The sequence below is a fragment of the Geotrypetes seraphini genome, chromosome 14, assembly GCF_902459505.1.
Source record: "Geotrypetes seraphini chromosome 14, aGeoSer1.1, whole genome shotgun sequence".
NCBI lineage: Eukaryota > Metazoa > Chordata > Amphibia > Gymnophiona > Dermophiidae > Geotrypetes > Geotrypetes seraphini.
The window spans coordinates 62,030,438-62,043,928 of record NC_047097.1 but is presented as its reverse complement, the minus strand read 5'-3'; positions in this window follow the sequence as shown (position 1 = coordinate 62,043,928).

The following is a 13,491-nucleotide window of genomic DNA, read 5'->3' as shown; positions in this document are numbered from 1 at the left end:
CTGGACTGACTCCATCCTTTTTATATCTAAATGAGGTCTCCCCAAAGTCGTATACAGGGACATCAATACCTCCTTTTACCTACTGGCCATACCTCTCCCTATGCACCCTAGCATCCTTCTAGCTTTCGCCATCATCTTTTCAACCTGTTTGGCCACCTTAAGATCATCACATACAATCACACCCAAATCCCGCTCTTCTGTCGTGCACATAAGCTCTTCACCCCCTAAACTGTAACGTTCCCTCGGGTTTTTACAGTCCAAATGCAAGGCTTTGTTACTGTTTTGGTGCTTCTTATCTTTGCGAACTTGGATTTTCAGCTCTGACAGAAATTAAATTTTTATAAAAGAGAACAACGGCAGATGGTGGATAATGAAATTCATGTTTGCTTGTTGACCATCGAGCCGTGTTTTGAGCTAATTTGCCCTCAAAAACAAGCACATCTATCGCATTGATTAACAATTCTATTCTATCTACTTTAGTTTCACCGTTATTACAATTACCCATACATAGCTTAAAGAACTTTAAATAAATAACTCTCAAATTTAATTTTTTGTTGGTCTTTGCAATTTTATAATTTCAATTTTAATGTGCCACAAAAAGCTCCTTTAGTGTGTCAGAGCTAAAAAATTGTTTGAGACTACACTGACCTGTTCCCTTAACAGCTCCTCCTTAACTGTTAAAAGTTCAACCTTAAGCCCAATTGCTACATCAAATCCTAATTAGAAATGAGAAATAAATGCACAATTAATGTGAAGTATTTCTTTCCATCCTGTATAGAAGAAAGAAATAGGTAGCAAGAGACATCCATTGCACACATGCAGGCGTCACTGTTCCAGCCACAGACTGGAAACCTTTAACATAATGGATTCACATTGCACCTTCGGAAATCTACACAGAGCATTATTATAATTGAGCGCCTGATACTAGACATTTCCTTGATGGGAAATGTACATTATTATGTCTCCATTTTCCACTCTAGGATGTTGGGTTTTCCTTCCTGAACCTACGTCCTGAGATTTACCGTGATTCATTGGCAGCGCCGTCCAGGCTAAGAGATACCCACACTCTAGCTAAAAGCATTTCAAGAGTCACGTCCTGTTATTACACCAGTACAGCACTTTAACAGTCATATTCACAAAAATCTCCTGAAATATGTCCTGGATCATAGGTGCCAATTTTTCAAAAATTATTCGGGGTGCTAAACCCAATGGAAAGGGCCTCTCCCTGGACACAATCAAGGAGTTGGTTCAATTTGGGGGGTACTCAAACACCCACAGAGCTGGCTCCTATGTCCTGGATTAGGACCAGTCCACTTCCTGGCAGATAACATAGGCGCGGTGGCGGTTTAATGCGTGGCGTTAAACCGCCTGCCGCACTAGTACCTAACGCCTCCGTCGACGAGTCGTTAGGATTTTAGGCTGCCGCGGGAGTTAGCGTGTGATGAAACGCTAATCCCTGTAGCGCGCCTTGGATAAAAGGAGCCCATAAAGTGGGGAAAGGGATGCCATAAAGTCAGAAGGGATCCCATCTGTGAATCATGAACTTTACATTACTGCAAAAGAAATAAACCAATTCACAAGTGAAGGTGATATCCTGGAATGGACGTCTAGCATCAATCTACAAATCAGATATGCTGTAACTGTTGTTATACTATAAACCAAATGGTTGAAACCCTGCTCTTTTTTTTTTTTGGGGGGGGGGGTCTATTTTTATAGCTGTTTTGCATATTTTATTCCTTGATTACATGTACTCATATATTAAATATTAGATGTGTCAAGGGAAGTTATAACTTATGCACTGATGAAAGTCTTGATCTTAACTTCTGCAATCTTCTGGTCTTGTAGACTAGCCTTTCTCAACTTCTTCAACGAATTTTTACTATCCAGTCTTCAGTTTTCCACTTGAAATATTCCCTATATCTTTCCATCTCTTTCCCTCACCCTGACTCTCCAATTCCCCTTTCTCTTAATCCTAGTCCTTCATTAGCTCTGTCCTCTTCCTCCTTCCATCCAGCGTGCCCCTTCATTCTCAACCCATCATTCCCTCCCCTTCCATTCAGTATTTGCCTTTTTTCTCTCCCAATCCTTCCATCCATTGTCTCTCCTTTTTATCCCCATCTTTGCTTCTAGCATCTTCCCTTTTTCTCCCCTTTCTATTTCTCCTCCTTCCATCAAGGATCTTCCCCTTTCCCCCTTCCCATCCAGTGTTTCCCCTCTTTCTCTCCCCCTTCCATCTATCCAGTACTTTTCTTGCAACAAGTGTCTTCCCTCTCTCTTCCCCCTTCCACCAGCATTTCTCCTCTATTCTCGCCACCTTTCCATCCAGCATCTCCCCCCCTCCCAGCCAATGCTGCTTTTCTAGATCAGTAGCAGCACAAAACAACTTATGGCAGTTGTGCAGCCCCAGTCTTCAAGAGCACTCTATTGGTTCTGCTGACCCCCTGCCCACTTTTTATTTTAACTTTCTTTTCTAGAGTGGGCAACTGGCAGAGATTACAATGTGCACTTGTCAGCTCTGCCAGTTGCCCACTCTAGAAGAGACTGGATGGAGAGGGGAGAGGTTGTGATAAGAGCGGATAGCGTAGCTGGTTTTAAGAAAGGTTTGGACAAGTTCCTGGAGGAAAAGTCCATGAGAAAGACATGGGGGAAGCCACTGCTTGCCCTGGATCGGTAATATGGAATATTGCTACTCTTTGGGTTGGCCAGGTACTAGTGACCGGGAAGGGAAACGGGAGAGATCCCTCCTGTCCCGGCCTACCAAGTCAACGGCAGGCTGGCAGAGGCCTGCAACAAGTCCGTGAGAGGGTTGGATGGTCACTGGGTGATGACCTGAATATAGGACAAGAGCCCCGTTTTTGAGCCAAAAATTTTGTCCTATATTCGAGTATATACGGTAATCAGATATTTATGGTAAAATATCTTCTATTTAGACAGATGAAGATAGATGAAAGACTTCTGAGCTCCCTTGGATCCAGATCCTTATGTTATTGTGACCTGCTATTGTGATATTGTAATAAAAACTGTGTATATTCTGAAAAGTCTGCAGAATCATTTTCTCTCTGTGTCTGATCTGACTCACAGCCTTGTGCTTTTTAATCAGACTTTTGGCTTGATTATGAACAGGAATAGGAAGCCTCATCCAACTGGCTGCCAGCCAGATCATGGTTTTTGCTCGTAAAGCAAAAGAAATGTTTCAGCCTGTGTCTCTGTAGTTTGGCTATGTATAAACTGGATTTCATCAAAGCGGCCCAACAGTTTAGGTTCCTCAAAGGTTATGGAAAGCAGAGACTGCAAACTTCCAGAAACTTAAGAAGATAAAACTCAAAAATTAGGGAATAACCAGAGAAGCGATAGTGGGTGGGTATTATGGACTAACCATAATAATGAAAACCACGGTTTAACAGGTCAGAGACACTCACACAAGACAAAATGAGACAGGTCATAGGTGAAACATGGGTCAAATGCTCTAGTACTCCAATATTGAGTAAAGCCTGTAAATATGTCTGAGAATAGGTAACTTACGGGGAGTTTAGTACCCAACTGTTTTGAAAACATTCAATGTATAGTTGGTTTAAGCCACGCATGGAGATATTTAAATTTGATTTGATCATTCTGTCTTTACCATCTTATTCAATGTCAATACAATGGGAGCAATTCTAGAACAAAGAGCCTTCCTTCCTTCTACCCAGGTCCAATATCCCTCCATCTGGTTTCCTTCTCTCCAGTGGCATGCAGTGAGGGCTTTCAGGGGATTCAGCTCTACAGCCCTGCTTTTTTATTATTATTTTTTTTTTTGTTTACTCTTTGTTTGAGGCAGTTTGATTTGTCGAGTAGGCAGCCTGTTTGACAGTCAAACTGCATCAAACAAAAAAATACCCCCCCCCCCACCCCCAAAAAAGAAGGGCTTTTGGGCTGGGGATTCTCTGAACCCCCTGAAGGCCTTGACAGTACTGATCTGAATTTGATTGGTTGAGCAGCAACTGCCTGTTGCCTGCTCAACCAATCAAGTTCAGAGCAGTGGCCTCAGGGCCTTTAGGGGATGGGGAAAATCCTCTGAAGGTCCTGACTGCTTCTCTACCTCCCTTTCCATTGTCCTGTAGTTCTCTCCCTCCCCTCTGCCCCCGGGTCCAACATCCCTTCCATCTGGCTTCCTTTCCTCCCTTCCATGAAATTGAACCTCTATTACCAAGTTTTAGCCTTTGGGCCTAGGAGAGAGTCCTCTTCTCCCCCCCCCCCCCCCCCCAGCTGACACATACACCTCTCTTGGGAATATATTTGGAGTTTGGTGGTGCTGTCCCCAAAACTTAGGCTACACTATATCTAGAACTAAACTCAGCACAAACATATCCTGGTCAGGATCACTAGAATACGCTTCACCGTTGCATTAAGATAAATGCAGAATACAAATCCTGGGGAAAGCATCTTAAAAGGAGAGAGAAACAGGGTCATGAGAGAAAGAGGCTGTTTCCATTTTTTTTCTCCTTTTTAACTAATCTCTGGGCAGAATGTAAGCAGTAAATTATTCCCAGGACCAGCATTCAATGCTGTGCAGCTAAAGTGTAAAATATAGACTTGGACCAATAGCTCGGCAGTAAGAAAAGAATCTTAATGCTACACACATCTCCTCTCTTCATAGGATCAGGAAATGACCAGAAGAAATCTCAGGAAGGCAAACCAATTCACGTTGTTGTTCCAGGCAGCACGCTTTCTGAAAAAAAAAAAGATTTCACACATGTAACAATGCATTTTGTTTCTATTTTTGCTCTTCCTTCCCATGAAGATGCAGCTACTCAGAGATGCCAAGAGAGAACCATCCTAAAGAGTGAGATTTACCATCTCAAAAAAACGCATTGCTCATTGTTTAATTTGTAAATCATCCTGTTGTTCACTAAAGGCTCCTTTTACAAAGCTGAGGTAGAGGTTTCTACCACGGGCTGGCGAGGTAAATGCTCCAAAGCTCATCTTGCCGGCCTGCAGTGGAAACCTCTACCACTGTTTAGTAAAAGGAGCCCTAAAGTATTTTTTTTTTAACTTTTATCACTAGAAATACCATCCGCAGTATCAAGGTACGCATAACTGAGCATCTGAGCAAGATCAGGAGGGGCGATTTAGCTGCCCCCCTAGTGCAGCATTGGCATTCGACATCTCACCAACTACATGATCTCCAGTTTACAGTCCTGGAAGTGGCCCACCTTAAGAGAGGAGGCAATGTTCAAGCCTGGCTGTGGAAACAAGAACAGAGATGGATATATCATTGGAGCACAGTGACCCCTACTGGACTGAATCGAGAAGTTGAATGGTGGGCGTTCCTTCACCGGTGATGGACAGTTTGGTATTTCATAAGTACAGGGTGCTCAGCTGAGCACTGACGTCACAGGAAATGAAAGACTTTTTCCTTTGAACCAGATATCCTGCCGACAACGTCGAGAGTAAGTTTATACACTCCTTTCCTTGTGAATTTTACATAGTTACACCTTCTTTTTGTTTGTTTAGGAAGCATTTAATTTTGAGTTGCACACAGCACAGCGGGTTCTCTGAAGAAGCCACTCTGGCGAAACGCGTCAGAACCCTGCCGGATCATCGCTGTATGGACTTTCAAGTTAAGTTTGCTTGCACTTTTTGAAAAATTTTTTTTGAATTATTGAATATTTACTCATGTTATGGACATGTAAAACAGTATGAAGCATTTTTAATCACCTTTCTAACACATTAGTTGGTGCAATGATAGATTCTATGAAAAAATCTCTTTAGGGGTTCGCTCCCCATCTTGAGTTTTTTCTATTCCATCCGTGGATTCTAAGCACCATCTAGGTTACAAAAGGTATTAAAAACTTCTCTAGGCTTGTTCCCGTTTGTTTTTTGTGGTCATCATTGCTTGGAACAATCCCTTGATACCTTTTGCCAGTTGTTTGCTTTAGGTCTGAATGATCAAACACATGGACATATAGATAGACGATTTTTGAAAAAAGCATATTTATTTTGCTGGAAGCAGTGGGGCTGGCAAGGGGAGGCAAAATCAGATTTCAAAACAGCAATTTAAAGCAACAGAAGAAGATTTTGAAATGTGAATTCATGTTGGGAGGGGTGAAGCATTGCACGAAAGATAAGTTATCCGTTTAAGAATAAATCTATAAGATATACAGTGACTTCATATGAAAATGAAGTTAATGGAATTAAGTAATAAAAAAACTGAAAAATGGATCCATGAGGATAAAGGCTGGGAGTCATATACCCTGTCAGCGATCTGAAGATCCATTAAAAAGTCACTAATATTGGCAAAATCTAAAAAATTATTATAGCTTGCAGATCCTTTCCTTCCAGATAGATTCGTTAGGACATCAGGCTGCCAGGTAGTATAAATTAATATCAGAGTTCTTGTATAAAAAAAACCCAAAAAATGGTCTTCGTGACATTTGGAGCATCGAGATAAAGCAGTATATTTCTGCATCTCGATGGCCATGAATTTGGACTTGGAGATTAAAATGTACAGCGTCAGCATCTATGAGACAGACATGTTTTTTTCTGTTACATAGATCTTTCTGGACCCCTGTTAGGTTGCATAAGCTAGGTAGTTCCAAGTCTAATAGATGCTGGCACTGTCATTTAGACATTGGGACACTGGATCATCTGTTGTTCTATTGTCCTTTGATACTTAGCTTTTGGAGATCAATATGGGGTAGAATTAATAACATTTTGGAATCATCAATTCCTCTAACGTATGAGGCAGCCATTTGTGGTACAATATTACAATTTAAGCCCCCTTTAGATCAATACAGATGTTGTCTTTTCCTTATAATGACTGGGATAGCCATCCAGATGATCATCAGAAACTGGAAGAACTGTGATCAATTAAATTTTTCGTTCTGGTGGGCTAGTCTTTGCTCTAGTTATAAACTTGAAAGGATGAACGCTGATAGTTCGGGGCATATAAATATATTTAATTTGATATGAGGTCCATTGACATCTTAAGTTACATCTTTGTAATTGATTATTGATGTGAATTAGTTTTTGTTTATTTAGGTACATATCCAGGGAAGGGGGGGGGGGTTATTTCTGTCTCAGGTTGGCTCTAGGGTACTTACATTTGGGGGAGGGTGATTGGATGGGGGGTTCTGATATAAATTGATTTTTAAATATTTACACTTGGGGTGGGTGGGAATATATTAGTATTTTGAATAGGTAAGGTTTTGCGGTAATATATGTTTTTGTGTTTTATTGCATAATCATTGGGTGGGAGGGAAATGGTTGATTGTAAACACGTATAAGTTTAATGTGCCTTTATTGTATAATTATAAGCTACATTTGTTGTATTGCACTATTGAAGATTTGAAAATTAATAAAGATTTTTTTAAAAAAATAAAAAGTCACTAATATTCACACTTTGGTTATGGGGATTTGAAGGTTGATTTGGATATACCAGTTTATTAGCTTGGTTGTAGGCTTGGGGGAAATTCATATTCAAACATTCTGTCAGCAACATCCTCTTCCATCTCTTAGGTTTCATATTCTGGTCTTTCCAATCAAAACCATTCAGCAGACCATAGGTTTTCCCACTATCTCCGTCCCTTTGGAAACTGACTTGTACAGCCCTGTGCATCTCTGCTATGACTATACTCCCCAAACAAGACTTCATGTTTATTAAAATTTGATGCAAACGCTTATAATATTAATTTCAGAGCGAATTACATATATTAAAATCAGGGTAACAAAAAATTCCTAATTATACGTACACAGACAGGTCCTGCAGACAAACTTACAGAAACAAGAGGAAAGAGGGTAGAACTGCAAACTTTTAGAGAAAAGGAACATTGAAGGGTAACATAGTAGGTCGGGGAAGAAAGAAAAGAGCGTGAGAGTGTTAAAAATAAATAAGTAGAAATGAGGTCTGCAGTAATGATATCAGAGAAAAAGATTTTAATTTTCAAAAGCATCTTTGTAAAGGAAAGGGTTTAATGAATTTTTAAACATATCTAGTACAGGCTCTTCTCTAATATATCCAGGGAGTGTGTTCCATAACATATAAAGATGCCCCGCCCCTTATTCCCAGCCATTTTGAACATCTTCGGACCGGCAGCGCTCTAGTGGTGTCAGGTGGCAGGAAAGAGTTGGGCTCTTTCCTGCTCCCGAAGAAGCCACAAGACCACAAGGGATGAAATCCACACCAATCAGTCATCTCCTGGGACCACATCTGATGCTATGACTTCTGGCCATCTGGTGACACGAGGGTTAGGGGACTCAGCTGTGTCTGCTGGGTAAACAAGATGGCCAGCTGCAAAGCAACTGAAAGAACCAGTAACGTGGAAGAAATGGACAACTGAAAAAAAATTGTACAATTATGAAATAGTACATTGAATCGCACCCTAACACCAAATATTTTCAAAAGCAAATGCATAAAATCTGGAAAAATGAATTTTCAAACTCAGAAATCAGTGAACAAGGGCAGATGGATCACTGACCATTTATTTCACACACCGATGTCTTTACTGCTGTAGAACGTCAAAAATTAGAACAGCAATTAATACCTGCCTTAAATCCATTACCTGAGCAGACACACCTCAATAGAATTTAGCTAAGGATGCAGAAGAAGGAACAGCTTTTAATTACTGGTTGATTTAGAAAACACTGCAGAAGTGATGGTTGAGAACACTGGACACAATGGTAGTGAGCTCCGGATCACCGAGAGATAAGTAAAATTAAAGGAAAGATCGCAAAGTTCATGGAAAATTGAATGGAATGGCAAAGACTTTCCACCCCTGAAAAAGACAGAAATGAATTGTGGAAGATCTTGAAGGATGCCAATATGGCAGTTGTAACGTTAGCTACTGAAATAAACCAGTTACTTTACAGCACTGCAGTGGTGATAGCATCAGAATTAGGATATGATGTTGTGAAAGCAAATCGGCAGAATCAAACCCGCAACTGAAAGTGAAGAAACTTCTAGCTGACCTCAGCAATTTGAAAGCACGAAGGAGAGAAACCGTAACAGCAAAAAGAACCAGAAGTTATCTAAAGACTTGAAACTGTGAATATCCACGGCAAAGAAAAGAGAAAGGTATATGATAGCAGAATTAACCGATTTCTACAAAATCGGCAGTTTTGAGTAAACCAACATTTGTTCTGCAAGACACTGCTGGGAAATTCAGGAAATGTCTACCCTGACAAAGAAACCATGAAGTTCAGGAGAGACATCTGGATTCATCATGTTGAGGAAAGTGTGAATTCAATCAAAATGGACAATTTTAGGATAACAACTGAGATGTTCAGGCAATAGGCCAGAAAGATGAAGAACTGGAGTACGCCAGGAAATTTATATACACTTCTCCCTCCGTATTCGCTGTGATAGGGGATTAACAGAACCGCAAATACAGAAAAAACGCAAATAACTTTTTCATATGTTATTTGCTGTTTTCTATTAAAAACCATCGTGAATAGGGTGAAACTGCGAATAACATGGTGGGAGACCTGGCCTGTTTCTGAAGGAGAGGCAAAACACGGTGAAGAAAATGTTGGGAATCAGCAATTTTCTCTGTAAACGCTTGGAATCAGCAGTTTCTCTATGCAAGCTGATGTAATTTGGGGGGAGGAGCCAGTAAGCTAAAAACCGTGAATAATCGAAACCGCGATTGCTGAAACCGCGAATACGGAAGGAGAAGTGTACTGAGAACATAAGACAGGCATACTAGGTCAGACCAATGGTCCATCTAACCCATATTCCTGTTTCTAACAGTGGACAGTCCAGGTCATAGTACCTGGCAGAAACCCAGATGCTACTGATCCAGGACAAGCAGTGGATTCCTCTATGTCTGTCTCAATAGCAGACTTCCAGCAAGTTTCAAGTTTAATAGATTTTGATTTTTACGCAATATCATATATTTCGTGTTCAAATATGTTTATTGATTTTATATCAAAAAACAAAACACAAATATATTCAGTAAGGAATGCATTGAGAATAATTAACATTCAATAAGGTAGTGTTATATTAACAAACATTAGTACCAAAATATATAAGAGCATCATGTATCATCCTAACCATAGTAAGGTACTAAAATACCCCAATAAAATACCCCAAGGTGTGTCTCCTGTTGGAGTTAGAAAAGTCATCAAAATATTGTATGGAAGCAATTAAAATGACTATCTCCCCGATTGTTAACTACTATCTCTCCATGCTGCCTAGATTAGCTCCCAAAGCTTTTTACAAATCCATAGAAAGTAAATTATCGGAATACCTTTGGAATAGAAAACCCCCTTGCATCTCACTGAAAACTCTTAAATCATCTAAGGAGGACGGGGGCATGGGATTCCCTGATTTTTTTCAATATCATATATTTCAATGCGTATTACATGTTTCCAATACATAAAAAGAGAGCAGGGTGGACAAAATAAAATAAGATAAGACATTACATACAAATCATTTTGTTCTATTACAAATTAGTACAAACTGGTACAAATGGGTAATGGGAAGAACTACAATTTATATATAAAAAAAAAAAAGAAACATTTAAGGTTTGAACACAAAGGATGGGATCATTTAAGAAAAAGTATAGAATGAATTGATTGAAGATGCTTTAATCATTTGTAATGAGTTCAGTCAGAATATGAGGATATTGTTTAGATTAATTGAACAGTCTATATATTAACAGCCTTTTTTTTTTTTTTTAGAAAAAAAGGTTTTAAAAAACGCTTACAGGAACTGGTCTCTCTTAAACCCAGGTGTGCTAACTGCTGTAACCATATCCTCTGGCAATGAGTTCCAGAGCTCAATTATTGAGTAAAAAAATATTCCCTCCTATTTGTTTTAAAAGTATTTCCATGTCATTTCAGTGAGTGTCCCCTGGTTCTTGTAATTTCTGAAAGGGTGAAAATTTGATTCACTCTTACCTGTTCTACACCACTTAGGTTTTTGTAGACTTCAACCATATCCCCCTCAACCGTCTCTTTTCTAAGCTGGAGTCCTAACCTCTTTAGTCTTTCCTTTTAAGGCAGGAGTTTCCTCCCCTTTATCACTATGGTCGCTCTTCTTTGAACCTTTTCTAGTTCCACTCTATCTTTTTTTGAGAGATGGCAACCGGAACTGTGCGCCATATTCAAGTTAAGGACACACCGTGGGAGCAATACAGAGGCACTATAATATTCTCGGTCTTATTTACCATCCCTTTCCTTATAATTCTTAGCATTCTGTTTTGGGTTTTCTTTGCCACAGCTGCACACTGAGCAGAAGATTTCAGTGTGTTGTCTACAATGACACCCAGGTCTTTTTCCTGGGTGTTGACTCCTAAGGTGGAAAAACAAAAAGGAAATCCAACACAATCTGCAGTGAGGAGGAAACATCACAAAGGAAAAACTGCAGACAAGCGTACAAGACGCAGGCTCTGTTTATTATATCAATTATTGAATGCGGTTAATGTTACCACCTTTTAACAAACCAAGGGACCCGACACGGTCCGTGTTTCAGTTAACACGCCTTCATCAGGGGTCCTAACAAATGGAAATAGAGATAGCTAAAGATATGCATGAACAAATATATGAATACTTACATTGCATTAGTGATTTTTATTCCGCCATTACCTTGCGGTTCAAGGCGGATTACAGAAGAGAATTTCTGGACATGTCCATGAAAGGTAGTGTGCACGAAAACAAATACAAAATGGTGAAAATTGGAACAAAAGGAAGGAAGTAGAGAATGACACAGTGGCAGTTACCTGCGACTAGCCACGGGTAACCCGCCGAAACGGTGGGGGGGGAGGGGAAGTGCTCACTTCGGGCACGGGGACAAGGCCATCCACCACCCTGTGGAGCGGTGAATGGCATTGTCACCGATTGCGCGCGGCCCCCTCCCCCTTACCTTCGTGGCGCTTTAGTAAAGAAACTTACTGAAGCCGGCGAAGCCTGCCTGCCTGCAGTCGCATGTGTGTGGGCGGAAGCTTCTCCTCTGACGCAACTTCCGCCCACACACACGCGACTGCAGGTAGGCAGGCTTCGCCGGCTTCAGTAAGTTTCTTTACTAAAGCGCCGCAAAGGTGAGGGGGAGGGAGGGAGATTCTCGGGCCTTTGAAGGGCAGTGAAGGGGACGGTGGTCTGGGGACGGGGCAATGATGGGGACAGGTTTTTTCCTTATTAACTCAAAACAAGCCCCACACGGACAAACGATACACACACCCTGCAACACTACAAGGCCTTAAACATACAACCAACAGCATTCACACTCCCCAAAGAAAAAGGGAAAAAGAAAAGAAGTGGAGAAAAAGGCCTCAGTTCAGCTTCATTTGGCCAAAAATACTCCACTCCTACAAAAGCTGTTAATCTGTTTATGTGTAAATGCTGAAAAATAGTCCAAAAAGTGTAGTTACTTACCTGTAACGTAGGTTCTCCGTGGACAGCAGGATAGTCAGCCACATATGGGCTCGCAGCCACTACAGCGACACCCCTTGGACTGTGTGCGGACCTTGATCACCTACATTAACAGGACACAACAGACCAGACAAGCCTCACAACTGTTCGTCTCCTACGACCATAACAGGCCAGGACGGCCGGTCACCAAACGCACGCTCTCACGCTGGATATCCCAGTGCATCTCTTTCACCTACAGAAGAGCGCAGTGTGAACCGCCAGTGGGAGCCCACGCCCACCAGCTCAGAGCCGTAGCCACCACTCTGGCTCATCTACACCATACACCAATAGAGGACATCTGCAATGCAGCCACTTGGTCCTCCTTGCACACCTTTACCAAGCACTACTGCCTCGACATAGCATTCCACGCCCCGAATGCATTCGGCCAAACAGTCTTGCAAGCGGCCCTCAAAAACAAGGCAACTAAAGTAGCCTGCCAAGTGGTATCAAACAGCAAGCCTAATACAGATGAAAATTAGTGGGTGAATGTAACAAAAGGCAGTATAGTCCAGCTCATAACATCCACAGCAAAAGCAAGAAAAAATAATTTAGCTGCTAATGGCTTCCAAATCCAGGCCATGCAGTCCTTACATCCAACGGGAAACCCTCCGTTTCGCATCAAATCGCTGCGTCAGGGGTGTTCATATCATTGCTTCACATCCAGATATTCCAGACCCACCCTACTCCTCAAACATCCTCACCACTTCATCAATCGAAACTGGCACAAAGAAACTCTTCACCCCGACTTTCATATGTATGTGATATGCATAATAGACGTGTGAATGAAAGTGCCAAGTTGTAAAACAACAGGACAAATTGTGCATATGTGTATAGTGTTGATTATAGACGTGATGATGAATGTGATAATGAAAAGAGATCAACAAGGAGATGGCCAAAAAACATGCAATATGCAGATTGTGAACTGAAAGTGAAGAGAATGTGAAAACAGAGTCATAGAACTTGAGGACCTACCCAGGTTGGCAAGGTGTCAAATTAAACCGCAAACCAAAATAAACTAGAAAAATAAAAGGCAAATGTTCATAAACATATAAATACACCAATGTAAAAGATAAAAACAAAAAGTAATTCCTTTATTAAAAACAA